This window comes from Rhinoderma darwinii, chromosome 11 (genome assembly GCF_050947455.1).
Source record: "Rhinoderma darwinii isolate aRhiDar2 chromosome 11, aRhiDar2.hap1, whole genome shotgun sequence".
Taxonomy (NCBI): domain Eukaryota; kingdom Metazoa; phylum Chordata; class Amphibia; order Anura; family Rhinodermatidae; genus Rhinoderma; species Rhinoderma darwinii.
Genome location: NC_134697.1, coordinates 92,876,468 through 92,893,900, shown reverse-complemented (window position 1 = coordinate 92,893,900; position 17,433 = coordinate 92,876,468). Strand labels below are relative to the sequence as shown.

Genomic DNA, 17,433 nt, shown 5'->3' with positions numbered 1-17,433 from the left:
TATGAAGGAACAGGGACGTAATGCTGGTAATATGAAGGAATAGGGACGTAATTCCGGTAATATGGAGGAACAGGAACGTAATGCCGGTAAGATGAAGGAACAGGGACATAATGCCGGTAATATGAGGGAACAGGGACAAAATGCCGGTAAGATGAGGGAACAGGGACGTAATGACGGTAGAATGAAGGAACAGGGACGTAATGCCGGTAATATGAAGGAACAGTGACGTAATGCCGGTAAGATAAGGGAACAGGGACATAATGACTTTAATATGAAGGAACAGGGACGTAATGCCGGTAAAATGAAGGAACAGGGACGTAATGCCGGTTCAAATGTGGGAACAGGGACATAATGCCGGTAAGATGAGGGAACAGGGACATAATGCCGGTAAGATGAAGGAACAGGGACATAATGCCTGTAATATGAAGGCACAGGGACAAAATGCCTGTAATATGAAGGAACAGGGACATAATGCTGGTAATATGAAGGAATAGGGACGCAATTTCGGTAATATGAAGGAGCAGGGACGTAATACTGGTAATATGAAGAAACAGGGACGTAATGCCGATAATATGAAATAGCAGGGAGGTAACGCCGGTAATATTAAGGAACAGGGACATAATGCCTGTAAGATGAGGGAACAGGGACATATTACCGGCATTATGTCCCTGTACCCTCCTACAGTGGACATAATGCCTGTAATATGAAGGAACAGGAAAATAATGCCGGTAATATGAAGGAACAGGGACATAATGTCTGTAATATGAAGGAACAGGGACGTATTGCCGGTAATATGAAGGAATAGGGACGTAATTCCGGTAATATGGAGGAACAGGCACATAATGCCGGTTCAAATGAGGGAACAGGGACATAATGCCGGTTAGGTGAGGGAACAGGGACAAAATGCCGGTAATATGAGGGAACAGGGACTTAATGCCGGTTATATGAAGGAACAGGGACATAATGCCTGTAATATGAAGGAACAGGGACAAAATGCCTGTAATATGAAGGAAGAGGGACATAATGCTGGTAATATGAAGGAACAGAAACATAATTCCGGTAATATAAAGGAATCGGGACGCAATTCTGGTAATATGAAGGAACAGGGACGTAATGCCGATAATATGAAGGAACAGGGACATAATGTCTGTAATATGAGAGAACAGGGACATAAAGCCGGTAATATGAAGGAACAGGGACATTATGCCTGTAAGATGAGGGAACAGGGACATATTACCGGCATTATGTCCCTGTGCCCTCCTACACGGGACATAATGCCTGTAATATGAAGGAACAGGGACATGAAGCCTGTAATATGAAGGATCAGGGACATAATGCCTGTAATATGAGGGGGCAGGGACATTATGCCGGTAATATGAAGGAACAGGGACATAATGCCGGTAAAATGAAGGAACAGGGACATAATTCCTGTAATATGAAGGAACAGGGACATAATGCCGGTAAGATGAGGGAACAGGGACACAAAAAAAGCCTGTAATATGAAGGAACAGGGACGTAATGCCTGTGATATGAAGGAACAGGGACATAATTCCTGTAATATGAAAGTACAAGGACATAATGTGGGTAAGATGAAGGAACAGGGACAAAATGCCGGTAAGATGAGGGAACAGGGACAAAATGCCGGTAAGATGAGGGAACAGAGACGTAATGCAGATAATATGAAGGAGCAGGGACATAATGCCGATAATATGAAGGAACAGGGACGTAATGCCGGTAATATGAAGGAGCAGGGACATAATGCCGATAATATGAAGGAACTGGGACGTAATGCCGATAATATGAAGGAGCAGGGACGTAATGCCGTTAATATGAAGGAACAGGGACGTAATTCCGGTAATATGAAGGAACAGGCACATAATGCCGGTTCAAATGAGGGAACAGGGACATAATGCCGTTAAGATGAGGGAACAGGGACATAATGCCAGTTATAGAAGGAACAGGGACATAATGCCGATAATATGAAAGAACAAGGACATAATGCTTATTATATGAAGGAACAGGGACAAAATGCCTGTAATATGAAGGAACAGGGAAATAATGCCTGTAATATGAAGGAACAGGGACGTATTGCCGGTAATATGAAGGAACAGGGACGTAATGCCGGTAAGATAAGGGAACAGGGACATAATGCCGTTAATATGAAGGAACAGGGACGTAATGCCGGTTCAAATGAGGGTACAAGGACATAATGCCGGTAAGATGAGGGAACAGGGACATAATGCCGGTACGATGAAGGAACAGGGACCTAATGCCTGTAATATGAAGGAACAAGGACATAATGCCTGTAAGATGAGGGAACAGGGACGTATTGTCGGTAATATGAAGGAACAGGGAAATAATGCCGGTAATATGAAGGAACAGGGACGTATTGTCGGTAATATGAAGGAATAGGGACGTAATTCCGGTAATATGGAGGAACAGGCACATAATACCGGTTCAAATGAGGGAACAGGGACATAATGCCGGTTAGCTGAGGGAACAGGGACATAATTCCGGTAATATGAGGAAACAGGGACTTAATGCCGGTTATATGAAGGAACAGGGACATAATGCCGGTAATATGAGGAAACAAGGACATAATGCCGGTAATATGAAGGAACAGGGACAAAAGCCTGTAATATGAAGGAACAGGACATAATGCTGGTAATATGAAGGAACAGGGACATAATGCCAGTAATATGAAGGAATAGGGACGCAATTCCGGTAATATGAAGGAACTGGGACGTAATGCTGGTAATATGAAGGAACAGGGACGTAATGCCGATAATATGAAGGAACAGGCACATAATGCCGGTTCAAATGAGGGAACAGGGACATAATGCCGGTACGATAAGGGAACAGGGACTTAATGCCGGTTATATGAAGGAACAGGGACATAATGCCGGTAATATGAAAGAACAAGGACATAATGCCTGTAATATGAAGGAACAGGGACATAATGCCAGTAATATGAAGGAATAGGGACGCAATTCTGGTAATATGAAGGAACAGGGACGTAATGCTGGTAATATGAAGAAACAGGGACTTAATGCCGATAATATGAAGGAGCAGCGACGTAATGCCGGTAATATGAGGGAACAGGGACATAATGCCTGTAATATGAAGGAACAGGAACATAATGCCTGTAATATGATTGAACAGGGACGTAATGCCGGTAATATGAAGGAATAGGGACGTAATGCCGGTAAGATGAAGGAACAGGGACATAATGCCAAAAAGATGAGGGAACAGGCACAAAATGCCGGTAAGATGAGGGAACAGGGACATTATCTCGGTAGTATGAAGGAACAGGGACATAATGCCGGTAATATGAAGGAACAGTGACGTAATGCCGGTAAGATGAAGGAACAGGGACAACATATTCCTGTAATATGAAGGAACAGGACATAATGCCGGTAATATGAAGGAATAGGGACGCAATTCTGGTAATATGAAGAAACAGGGACGTAATGACGATAATATGAAGGAGCAGGGACGTAATGCCGGTAATATGAGGGAACAGGGACATAATGCCTGTAATATGAAGGAACAGGGACATAATGCCGTTAAGATGAGGGAACAGGGACACAAAAAGCCTGTAATATGAAGGCACAGGGACGTAATGCCTGTTTTATGAAGGAACAGGGACATAATGCCTGTAATATGAAGGCACAGGGACATAATGCCGGTAAGATAAGGGAATAGGGACATAATGCCGGTAATATGAAAGTACAAGGACATAATGTGGGTAAGATGAAGGAACAGGGACAAAATGCCGGTAAGATGAGGGAACAGGGACATAATGCCGGTAAGATGAGGGAACAGGGACGTAATGCCGGTAAGATGAAGGAACAGGGACAACATATTCCTGTAATATGAAGGAACAGGACATAATGCCGGTAATATGAAGGAATAGGGACGCAATTCTGGTAATATGAAGGAACAGGGACGTAATGCTGGTAATATGAAGAAACAGGGACGTAATGCCGATAATATGAAGGAGCAGGGACGTAATGCCGGTAATATGAGGGAACAGGGACATAATGCCTGTAATATGAAGGAACAGGGACATAATGCCGGTAAGATGAGGGAACAGGGACAGAAAAAGCCTGTAATATGAAGGAACAGGGACGTAATGCCTGTTATATGAAGGAACAGGGACATAATGCCTGTAATATGAAGGCACAGGGACATAATGCCGGTAAGATAAGGGAATAGGGACATAATGCCGGTAAGATGAGGGAACAGGGACATAATGCCGGTAAGATGAGGGAACAGGGACGTAATGCCGGTAAGATGAAGGAACAGGGACAACATATTCCTGTAAGATGAAGGAACAGGACATAATGCCGGTAATATGAAGGAATAGGGACGCAATTCTGGTAATATGAAGGAACAGGGACGTAATGCTGGTAATATGAAGAAACAGGGACGTAATGCCGATAATATGAAGGAGCAGGGACGTAATGCCGGTAATATGAGGGAACAGGGACATAATGCCTGTAATATGAAGGAACAGGGACATAATGCCGGTAAGATGAGGGAACAGGGACAGAAAAAGCCTGTAATATGAAGGAACAGGGACGTAATGCCTGTTATATGAAGGAACAGGGACATAATGCCTGTAATATGAAGGCACAGGGACATAATGCCGGTAAGATAAGGGAATAGGGACATAATGCCGGTAAGATGAGGGAACGGGGACATAATGCCGGTAAGATGAGGGAACAGGGACGTAATGCAGATAATATGAAGGAGCAGGGACATAATGCCGATAATAATATGAAGGAACAGGGACGTAATGCCGATAATATGAAGGAACAGGGACGTAATGCCGATAATATGAACGAACAGGGACATAATGCCGATAATATGAAGGAACGGGGACGTAATGCCGATAATATGAAGGAACAGGGACGTAATGCCGATAATATGAAGGAACAGGCACATAATGCCGGTTCAAATGAGGGAACAAGGACATAATGCCGGTAAGATGAGGGAACAGGGACATAATGCCGGTAAGATGAAGGTACAGGGACTTAATGCCGGTTATATGAAGGAACAGGGACATAATGCCGGTAATATGAAAGAACAAGGACATAATGCCTGTAATATAAAGGAACAGGGACAAAATGCCTGTAATATGAAGGAACAGGACAAAATGCTGGTAATATGAAGGAACAGGGACATAATGCCAGTAATATGAAGGAATAGGGACGCAATGCTGGTAATATGAAGGAACAGGGACGTAATGCTGGTAATATGAAGAAACAGGGACTTAATGCCGATAATATGAAGGAGCAGGGACGTAATGCCTGTAATATGAGGGAACAGGGACATAATACCTGTAATATGAAGGAACAGGGACATAATGCCTGTAATATGAAGGAACAGGGACGTATTGCCGGTAATATGAAGGAACAGGGACGTAATGCCGGTAATATGAAGGAATAGGGACGTAGTTCCGGTAATATGGAGGAACAGGAACGTAATGCCGGTAAGATGAAGGAACAGGAACATAATGCCAAAAAGATGAGTGAACAGGGACAAAATGGCGGTAAGATGAGGGAACAGGGACATAATCTCATTATGAAGGAACAGGGACCTAATGCCGGTAATATGAAGGAACAGTGACGTAATGCCGGTAAGATGAAGGAACAGGCACATAATGCCGGTTCAAATGAGGGAGCAGGGACGTAATGCCGGTAATATGAGGGAACAGGGACATAATACCTGTAATATGAAGGAACAGGGACATAATGCCTGTAATATGAAGGAACAGGGACATAATGCCTGTAATATGATTGAACAGGGACGTAATGCCGGTAATATGAAGGAATAGGGACGTAATGCCGGTAAGATGAAGGAACAGGGACATAATGCCAAAAAGATGAGGGAACAGGGACAAAATGCCGGTAAGATGAGGGAACAGGGACATAATGCCGGTTCAAATGAGGGAGCAGGGACGTAATGCCGGTAATGAGGGAACAGGGACATAATACCTGTAATATGAAGGTACAGGGACATAATGCCTGTAATATGAAGGAACAGGGACGTATTGCCGGTAATATGAAGGAACAGGGACGTAATGCCGGTAATATGAAGGAATAGGGACGTAATTCCGGTAATATGGAGGAACAGGAACGTAATGCCGGTAAGATGAAGGAACAGGGACAAAATGCCGGTAAGATGAGGGAACAGGGACATAATCTCGGTAGTATGAAGGAACAGTGACGTAATGCCGGTAAGATCTAGGAACAGGCACATAATGCCGTTTCAGATGAGGGAACAGTGAAATAATGCCGGTAAGATGAGGGAACAGGGACATAATGCCGGTAAGATGAAGGAACAGGGACATAATGCCTGTAATATGAAGGAACAAGGACATTATGCCGGTAATATGAAAGAACAAGGACATAATGCCTGTAATATGAAGGAACAGGGACAAAATGCCTGTAATATGAAGGAACAGGGACAAAATGCCTGTAATATTAAGGAACAGGGACATAATGCTGGTAATATGAAGGAACAGGGACATAATGCCGGTAATATGAAGGAATAGGGACGCAATTTCGGTAATATTAAGTAACAGTGACGTAATGCTGGTAATATGAAGAAACAGGGACGTAATGCCGATAATATGAAGGAGCAGGGACGTAATGCCGGTAATATGAGGGAACTGGGACATAATGTCTGTAATATTAAGGAACAGGGACATAATGCCTGTAAGATGAGGAACAGGGACATATTACCGGCATTATGTCTCTGTACCCTCCTACAGTGAACATAATGCCGGTTATATGAAGGAACAGGAAAATAATGCCGGTAATATGAAGTAACAGTGAAATTATGCCGGTAATTTGAAGGAACAGGGACGTATTGCCGGTAATATGAAGGAACAGGGACGTAATGCCGGTAATATGAAGGAATAGGGACGTAATTCCGGTAATATAGAGGAACAGGCAGATAATTCCGGTTCAAATGAGGGAACAGGGACATAATGCCGGTAAGGTGAGGGAACAGGGACATAATAGCGTCCTAGAAGCAGCAGACTGAATTGGGTCTTAGACCAGGGAATGTTAATCTGAAGGGAAAGAGTACCTTAGTGTTATACTTGCTGGCGAGTGATCCTCCGGCATGAAGACACATCCTCGTAGCGGCGCTGCCGGACGCCGTTTGTGCCGATGCCTGCACGTACAGGAGTGGCAGAAACACCGCTGAATATCCGCTTAGTTGCTCATAGCGCTGTATAAGCGCACGAGCAGTGGATCAAACAGCTGACTTGCGGTGTTGCTTCTTCGGCGTCCAGCTTGCTGCTGGGCAACGTGCTTTCCGCAATCCTTGGAGAGAGGGCCAGTGTTTTCTTAGCTGCTGTCACTGCTACTAATGTTACGAGATTCTCACAACAAACAATACATTTACTGGGACCAACTTTGACACAAGTATCGGCTCGGCTCGTATCTCATTCTGCCGGACGGCTGGGATTAATAAGGCTGCTGGCAATAAATCTGTTAACCTCTAGTACTAATAATGAATCTGTCTGCTGTCCCGATATAGGACTCACTTTATTACAGTAACGCGTGCAGTTTCTTGCAGAGCAACATTCACACGGAGTATTTTGGGGGAGGAATATCTGCCTCAAAGCTCCAAACGGAATTTTGAGGCAGATATTCCTCCCCCAAAATACTCCGTGTGAATAGCAATGATCGCGCCGTTTTTCGCCCGCGGCCATTGAGCGCCGCGGGCAGAAAACACGCTTTCTCCTGCCTCCCATTGAAGTCAATGGGAGGTCGGAGGCGGAAGCGCCCGAAGATAGGGCATGTCGCTTCTTTTTCCCGCGAGGCAGTTTTACTGCTCGCGGGAAAAAGACGCCGACGCCTCCCATTGAAATCAATGGGAGGCGTTCTCGGGCCGTTTCTGCCGAGTTTTGCGACGCGGTTTCCGCGTCAAAAAACTCGGCAAAAGACCCCGTGTGAGTGAGACGCATTCAATGAATGAAAAAGGACAAAACTGATGCAGCCGATACGGCATTTTTCAAGATCAAAACCCAATGTTGGAGGGGCCGTGTTTTCCAAGCTGCTCTCATTGCTACAAATGTTACGAGATTTTCAAAACAAACTAGCAATTTGTAGCACCAAGTTCCACATAAGTATGGACTTGCATTGTCTTGTATGTCACTTTGCCAGACTGCTGGTATAATCGAGCTGCTGGCAATACAATGACAGGAAACAGAATGCACCTATTTCTACTTCGTACTAACACTGTGCGTTGTCTATACTTAGGACTGACCTCATCCCACTAACGCATGAAGTTGCTGCAGAGTAACATTTACTGAGACGCATTCGAAGAATCCAGTGAGACTGGAAGATATAATTTAAGACACTATGTAGTCGGGGGCGGGTTGTAGATCGTGAACATGAATCACTGGAGTAGTTGTACTATTAATGTGTCCTGTACAGTATAGTTAGTGCACCAATGAGGACAGCGCCACCATCTGCACGAGGCAGTAGTGAATGTATAGGTCATGAGTAACGCAGTTCTACACCCACCCACCCTACGGCTTCCTCTTCAATGTTTATCCCCGCGGTATATGAATTCATATGGGTAGATCTCTGTACAAGCAGAGCCACTTATCTGGCGCAGAACGTTTACATATCGGAGATCAGCGGTGAGAGCTCTGTTCTAAGGATTACGTGGGCGGCTCTTAAAAGAGCCTTTGTGGTTAAATCTGGGATAAGCGGCGCTCACTTGCTCTTAGCGCTTTTGCTGCTCTCGGTCTTCTTGGGCAGCAGAACGGCCTGGATGTTGGGCAGGACGCCTCCCTGAGCGATGGTCACACCACCCAGCAGCTTGTTGAGCTCCTCGTCATTGCGCACGGCCAGCTGCAGGTGACGGGGGATGATTCGGGTCTTCTTGTTGTCCCGGGCGGCATTTCCGGCCAGTTCCAGGATCTCAGCGGTCAGATATTCCAGCACAGCGGCCATGTTAAACCGGAGCGCCGGCACCCACCCTCTGAGCGTAGTTGCCCTTGCGGAGAAGTCTGTGCACACGACCGACAGGAAACTGAAGTCCTGCCCGGGATGAGCGGGTCTTGGCTTTAGCCCGCACTTTGCCTCCTTGCTTTCCTCTTCCAGACATGTCTATTATCTGATCAGATCTAACGGCTGCGCTCCGACCGTCACTTCTTATACCCGGATGGAGCAGAGAGCTTCTTCTCTGATTGGCCGCATCTAAAACTGATATTCAACGCCAGACACTGTAGCCAATGAGGAAGTAGAATATTTCTATAGACTCGCAGATAACACCACGCCCCTCCTCTGTCTCTACCAACAGGAACATCTCCCGCCTGAACTCGAATGGAGCAGGAATAAAGCAGCAGCGGCGGCTTCTTCTCATTAGGCGCCAAGTAATGTGCCCCGTCCCCGCAGGAAGGACCCAAAGGCTCTTCTAAGAGCCCCCCACCAAGTCTACAACAAAGCTGCCGCCTCCATCTTGTGCTTATTCGTGCGCATGTCTTTATTCCCGCTGGTCTCCCATGTCTGGAAGAGTCGTTCAGTCCGTGCAGCCGCTCCTTCATGCTGCAGGATATGGGGGGACATTCCCGGGTGTGATAGCGCAGAGCTGCTGCTGCTGCATTAGGGTCTTGTTATCTGCGGGCTGCACGGGCTGATTCTTCTCTATCCAACGATACCGTGAAACGCACAATTCCAATGTACCAATCTCCAGTATAAAGGGGGTGACGTACAAACATGTAACACGTCTTTATTACATCCGTATCGTTCCCGAATTACCGGCATTATGTCCGTTCCCTAATATTAGTGCCATTATGTCCCCTGTAGGAGGGTACAGGGACACAATGCCGGTAACATGTCCCTGTTACCTTATCTTCCAGACATTATGTCCTTGTTACTTATTATTACCGGCATTACGTCCCTGTTCCTTCCTATTACCGGCATTACGTCCCTGTTCCTACTTATTACCGGCATTATGTCCCTGTTCCTTCATATTACCGCATTATGTCCCTATTCTATTACAACGTGTAGAAGAAACCAGAGACTGCTCCAATAACCAGGCATAGACACCAGAGTCTGCTCCACCTGTATTAAAAGAAGCCCTCACAGACAAGAAATAGAGGCTGTTCCACCTGTATTACAATACCCGGCACAGACGAGACACCAGAGTCTGCTCCACTTGTATTACAATACCCGGCACAGAGGAGACACCAGAGTCTGCTCCACTTGTATTACAACACCCGGCACAGAGGATACACCAGAGTCTGCTCCGCCTGTATTACAATAACCACCCTTTATCCAGTCCTCGCCAGTGTGATTGCTTGTTCTCTATCGGCGTCAAGCAGTTTCCCTGGCATCTATGTTATAAATCTGACTACTACCCTCATCATTGTTATTTACAGATGTCCCATGCTTCCTTCCGTCTCCTAATGTACAATGTTCCGTTTCTTCTGGACAGTGTGATATTATGACGGGTCATCTGCCCGCAGGATCCGTGTCCCGGCTTCCTCACACGCGGCATTGTCCCTCCCTGTCCGGCAGCCACATAATGTATGAAGCAGCATCTGCACCGACACGAGAGCGGCCACACATAGAACAGGGAGACTAGCGGGAGGCCAGACAATAGCAGGCACAGCTCTGTTGTAGACAAGGTGGGTGGCTCTTAGAAGAGCCTTTGTGTTCTTACTGCAGGGACGGGGCACATTACTTGGCGCTGGTGTACTTGGTGACGGCTTTGGTGCCCTCGGACACGGCGTGCTTGGCCAGCTCTCCAGGCAGCAGCAGGCGCACGGCAGTCTGGATCTCCCGGGAGGTGATGGTGGAGCGCTTGTTGTAGTGAGCCAGGCGGGAGGCTTCCCCTGCGATGCGCTCGAAGATGTCATTGACGAAGGAGTTCATGATGCCCATAGCCTTGGACGAGATGCCGGTGTCAGGGTGGACCTGCTTGAGCACCTTGTACACGTAAATGGCGTAGCTCTCCTTCCTGCTCTTTCTTCGCTTCTTGCCGTCCTTCTTCTGTGTCTTGGTCACGGCTTTCTTGGGCGCCGGGGCAGACTTGGCGGGCTCAGGCATGATAACACACTGCGAGCTGCTGACAACTGAGATAATGGAATGCTTTACCCTCCCACCGCTGCTGTATTTATACACGGGCTATGCAAATGAGCATCGTCATAAGCCACTCCCAGTGCAGCTAATTGGTGGTTCCCACGAGTCTGTTCTCTGTTGGTGGATTTAAATCTATCCGATCACAGGAGCTGGTGAGCGGTGCAGTAGTTAACTACTGACTCGGGTAGATGGTGGCGCAGTCCTCATTGATGCACTAACTATACTGTACAGAACACATTAATAGTACAACTACTCCAGTGATTCGTGTTCATGATCTACAACTCGCCCCCGACTACATAGTGTCTTAAATTCTATCTTCCAGTCTCAAGAGCTTTGTCACAATTCGGTCCCCCTGAAGTATAACCACCATCATCCCAGGTGTTTAGGTAAGATTCCATCCCCGCGTCATGTACGGATAAGAGCAGTTCCTAAACTGCAAAGGAGAAGTCCTACGAGGGGTCTGCGGCAATGCTTTATATATACAGGAGACGCTATTAGGGTAACAAACCCTTCCTCTCAATGACTCTTATTGCTTCTAATTCTGCCCTGGTGTACACCACCAACTAAATTTAAACAAATGAAAAAGAGAGGGGAAGAGAAGGGCAAGAAGCGCACGGATCAAAGAATCTCTTGAATTAAGAAAAAATATCGATCAATAAAACAACGAGCTTAGAGGTATATTCTACCTAACAGGGAAGGGGTGAACGGTCCCTGTGTAGAGAACACCCCATTTAATGAACAAATCCCATTCAGCATTGTGACGAAGGGGAATAAAAGGGAAAGGTACATAAATCAAATATCAAAAGTGGGGGCATAAAGGGGACAAACTGGGCTGTAATGTTCGTCTCCCTCAAGTACCGCACTATTGGAGCTCTGATATTAGATGTTACTTCTGAATAGAGCTGCATCAATTTGTCCTTTTCATTCTCTGAATGCGTCTCAGTAAATGTTACTCTGCAGCAACTTCATGCGTTAGTGGGATGAGGGGAGTCCTAAGTATAGACAACGCACAGTGTTAGTACGAAGTAGAAATAGGCGCATTCTGTTTCCTGTCATTGTATTGCCAGCAGCGCGATTATACCAGCAGTCTGGCAAAGTGACATACAAGACAATGCAAGTCCATACTTATGTGGAACTTGGTGCTACAAATTGTTTGTTTTGAAAATCTCGTAACATTTGTAGCAATGAGAGCAGCTTGGAAAACACGGCCCCGCCAACATTGGGTTTTGCTCTTGTAAAATGCCGTATCAGCTGCATCAGTTTGTCCTTTTTCATTCATTGAATGCGTCTCACTAAATGTTGCTCTGCAAGAAGCTGCACGCGTTACTGTAATAAAGTGAGTCCTATATAGGGACAGCAGACAGATTCATTATTAGTACTAGAGGTTAACAGATTTATTGCCAGCAGCCTTATTAATCCCAGCCGTCCGGCAGAATGAGATACGAAGCAATACGAGCCGATACTTGTGTCAAAGTTGGTCCCAGTAACAGATTTATTGTTTGTTGTAAGAATCTCGTAACATTAGTAGCAGTGACAGCAGCTAAGAAAACACTGGCCCTCTCTCCAAGGATTGCGGAAAGCACGTTGCCCAGCAGCAAGCTGGACGCCGAAGAAACAACACCGCAAGTCCGCTGTTTGATCCACTGCTCGTGCGCTTATACAGCGCTATGAGCAACTGAGCGGATATTCAGCGGTGAGTTTCTGCCACTCCTGTACGTGCAGGCATCGGCACAAACGGCGTCCGGCAGCGCCGCTACGAGGATGTGTTTTCCTGCCTGAGTACCTTACTGCTATACTTGCTGGCGAGTGATCCTCTTTCCCTTCAGATTAACATTCCCTGGTCTAAGACCCAATTCAGTCAGCTGCTTCTAGGACGCTATTAGGGGACACACTGCAGTCCACATATCTGGCTCCTCACTGGAATACCGACGTGATACTGAAGCCCCTACCCCCGTGTATATAGAAGTAGAAGATCACTGCCTGTAATAAGAAGGAACAGGTACAAAATGGCTGTAATATTAAGGAACAGGGACATAATGCCTGTAAAGATGAAGGAACAGGGTCATAATGGCTGTAAGATGAAGGAACAGGGACATAATGTCGGTGATATGAAGGAATATGGATGTAATTCCGGTAAGATGAGGGAGCAGGGACATAATGCCGGTAATATTAAGGGACAGGGACATAATGCCTGTAAGATGAGGGAACAGGGACATAATGCCGGTAATATGAAGGAACAGGGACATAATGCCTGTAATAAGAAGGAACAGGTACAAAATGCCTGTAATATTAAGGAACAGGGACATAATGCCTGTAAAGATGAAGGAACAGGGTCATAATGGCTGTAAGATGAAGAAACAGGGACATAATGTCGGTGATATGAAGGAATACGGATGTAATTCTGGTAAGATGAGGGAGCAGGGACATAATGCCGGTAATATTAAGGGACAGGGACATAATGCCTGTAAGATGAGGGAACAGGGACATAATGCCGGTAATATGAAGGAACAGGGACATAATGCCTGTAATAAGAAGGAACAGGTACAAAATGCCTGTAATATAAAGGAACAGGGACATAATGCCTGTAAGATGAAGGAACAAGGACATAATGCCGGTAATATGAAGGAACAGGGACATAATGCTTGTAAGATGAGGGAACAGGGACATAATGCCTGTAATATGAAGGAACAGGGACGTAATGCCGGTAATATGAAGGAACAGGGACGTGATGCCTGTAATATGAAGGAACAGGGACGTAATGCCGATAATATGAAGGAACAGGGACGTAATGCCGGTAATATGAAGGAATAGGGACATAATGCCTGTAAGATGAGGGAACAGGGACATAATGCCGGTAAGATGAGGGAACAGGGACATAATGCCGGTAATATGAAGGGACACGGATATAATGCCTGCAATATGAAGGAACAAGGACATAATGCCTGTAATATGAAGGAACAGGGACATAATGCCTGTAAGATGAGGGAACAGGGACATAATGCCGTGTCCCTGTCTCCTGACCGCCTCTTGGCAATCGGCTGTCCCTGACTCATGTCCGTCTCTCTGCACTTGGCTGTTCCTGTCTCCTGACCCACTCTCTGCCCTCGGCTGTCCCTGGCTCCTGACCGTCTCTCTGCACTCGGCTATCCCTGGCTCCTGACGGTCTCTCTGCACTCGACTGTCCCTGGCTCCTGATCGTCTCTCTATACTCGGCTTTCCCTGACTCCTGACAGTCTCTCTATACTCGGCTGTCCCTGACTCCTGACCATCTCTCTATACTTGGCTGTCCCTGGCTCCTGGCCGTCTCTCTGCACTCGGCTGTCCCTGGCTTCTGACCGTCTCTCTGTTTCCGGCTGTCCCTGTCTGCTGACCGTCTCTCTGCACTCGGCTGTCCCTGGCTCCTGACGGTCTCTCTGCACTCGACTGTCCCTGGCTCCTGATCGTCTCTCTATACTCGGCTTTCCCTGACTCCTGACAGTCTCTCTATACTCGGCTGTCCCTGACTCCTGACCATCTCTCTATACTTGGCTGTCCCTGGCTCCTGACCGTCTCTCTGCACTCGGCTGTCCCGGACTCCTGACCGTCTCTCTGCACTCGGCAGTCCCTGTCTCCTGGCCGTATCTCTGCACTCGGCTGTCCCTGGCTACTGACCGTCTCTCTGCACTCGGCTGTCCCTGTCTCCTGACCGTCTCTCTGCACTCGGCTGTCCCAGGCTCCTGACCGTCTGTCTATACTCGGCTGTCCCTGACTCCTGATCGTCTCTCTATACTCGGCTGTCCCGGACTCCTGACCGTTTCTCTGCACTTGGCTGTCCCAGGCTCCTGACCGTCTCTCTATACTCGGCTGTCCCTGACTCCTGACAGTCTCTCTGCAGTCGGCTTTCCCTGTCTCTTGACCGTCTCTCTGCACTCGGCTGTCCCTGACTCCTGACCGTCTCTCTGCACTCGGCTGTCCCGGACTCCTGATCGTCTCTCTATACTCGGCTTTCCCTGACTCCTGACAGTCTCTCTATACTCGGCTGTCCCTGACTCCTGACCATCTCTCTATACTTGGCTGTCCCTGGCTCCTGACCGTCTCTCTGCACTCGGCTGTCCCTGACTCCTAACCGTCTCTCTGCACTCGGCTGTCCCGGACTCCTGACCGTTTCTCTGCACTTGGCTGTCCCTGGCTCCTGACCGTGTCTCTATACTCGACTGTCCCTGACTCCTGACAGTCTCTCTGCACTCGGCTGTCCTTGGCTTCTGACCGTCTCTCTGTTTCCGGCTGTCCCTGGCTACTGACCGTCTCTCTGCACTTGGCTGTACTTGGCTACTGACCGTCTCTCTGCACTCGGCTGTCCCTGGCTCCTGACCGTCTCTCTGCACTCGGCAGTCCCTGTCTCCTGACCGTCTCTCTGCACTCGGCTGTCCCTGGCTACTGACCGTCTCTCTGCACTCGGCTGTCCCTGTCTCCTGACCGTCTCTCTGCACTCGGCTGTCCCTGGCTACTGACCGTCTCTCTGATTCCGGCTGTCCCTGTCCTGTACTATATGTGCTGGGACTTGGTTTCTTGTAATACAGGGGGAGCGTACTCTAATGTCTTGTCTGTTACAGTACACTAGAATCTGTTCCATCTGTAATACATCAATACGTATGTGCTGGGTTTTATTTATACAGGTGAAGTAGACTCTGGTGTCTATTCTGTGCGGGTTTATTGTATTACATGTGAATCAAACTATAGTTGCTTGTCTTTTCCGGATTATTATAATACAGGTGGAGCAGACTATAGCTTCTTGTCTGTGCCGGGTAATTGTATTGCAGGTGAAGTAGACTATAGTTGCTAGTCTGTTCCGGGTTATTGTAATACAGGTGGAGCAGACTATAGCTTCTTGTCTGTGCCGGGATATTGTATTACAGGTGAAGTAGACTAGAGTTGCTAGTCTGTTCCGGGTTATTGTATTACAGGGGGAGCAGACTATAGTTGCTAGTCTGTTCTGGGTTATTGTATTACAGGTGGAGCAGACTATAGTTGCTAGTCTGTTCCGGGTTATTGTATTACAGGTGGAGCAGACTATAGTTGCTAGTCTGTTCTGGGTTATTGTAATACAAACTTTGTTGTTTCTTTTTTTTGGTGCAAGGTTATTGTAGCCGCAAACTCTAGTGTGTTTAGTAGTTATTGTAATTGCCTGGTTATTGGAGGAGCAGTCTCTGGTTTCTTCTACACACTGTAATAGAATAGGGACATAATGCGGTAATAGGAGGGAACAGGGACATAATGCCGGTAATAAGTAGGAACAGGGACATAATGCCGGTAAAAGGAAGGAACAGGGACATAATGCCGGTAAGATGAGTGAATAGGGACAAAATGCCGTTAAGATGAGGGAACAAGGACATAATGCCGGTAATATGAAGGAACAAGGACATAATGCCTGTAATATGAAGGAACAAGGACATAATGCCGGTAATTTGAAGAAATAGGGACGTAATTCCGGTAATATGAAGGAGCAGGGACGTAATGCCGGTAATATGAGGGAACAGGGACATAATGTCTGTAATATGAGGGAACAGGGACATAAAGCCGGTAATATGAAGGAACAGGGACATGTCCCTGTTTCCTCATCTTACAGGCATTATATCCCTGTTCCTTCATATTACCGGGTTTATGTCCCTGTTCCCTCATATTACAGACATTATATTACCGGCATTATGTCCCAGTACCCTCCTAGAGGAGATATAATGCCAGTTATATAAGGGAACAGGGACATTATGCCGGTAATATGAGAGAACAGGGACATAATGCCGTTATTATGAAGGAACAGGGACATCATGCCTGTAAGATGAGGGAACAGGGAGATAATGCCTGTAATATGAAGGAACAGGGACATAATGCCGGTAATATGATGGAACAGGGAGATAATGCCTGTAATATGAAGGAACAGGGACATAATGCCGGTAATATGATGGAACAGGGACATAATACCTGTAATATGAAGGAACAGGGACATAATGCCTGTAATATGAAGGAACAGGGACATAATGCCTTTTAATATGAAGGAATAGGGACATAATGCCTGTTATATGAAGGAACAGGGAGGTAATGCCGATAATATGAAGGAACAGGGGTATAATGCCGGTAAGATGAGGGAACAGGGACATTATGTCCTTGTACTTTCATATTACCGGCATGATGTCGGTAAGATGAAGGAACAGGGACATAATGCCGGTAAGATGAGGGAACAGGGACATAATGCCGGTAAGATGAGGGAACAGTGACGTAATGCCGATAATATGAAGAAACCGGGACGTAATGCCGGTCGAAGTAACAGGGACGTAATGCC

General features: G+C 46.7%; 1 long non-coding RNA gene and 1 pseudogene across 1 annotated transcript in view; both read right to left on the bottom strand.

Moving 5' to 3' along the window:
- The window catches only part of LOC142663389 (uncharacterized), a 236,783-nt gene that overhangs the window by 51,240 nt on the left and 168,110 nt on the right, over positions 1-17,433 (bottom strand). The window lies entirely within an intron of this gene.
- LOC142663845 (histone H2A type 1-like) lies at positions 8,745-9,138 on the bottom strand (annotated as a pseudogene).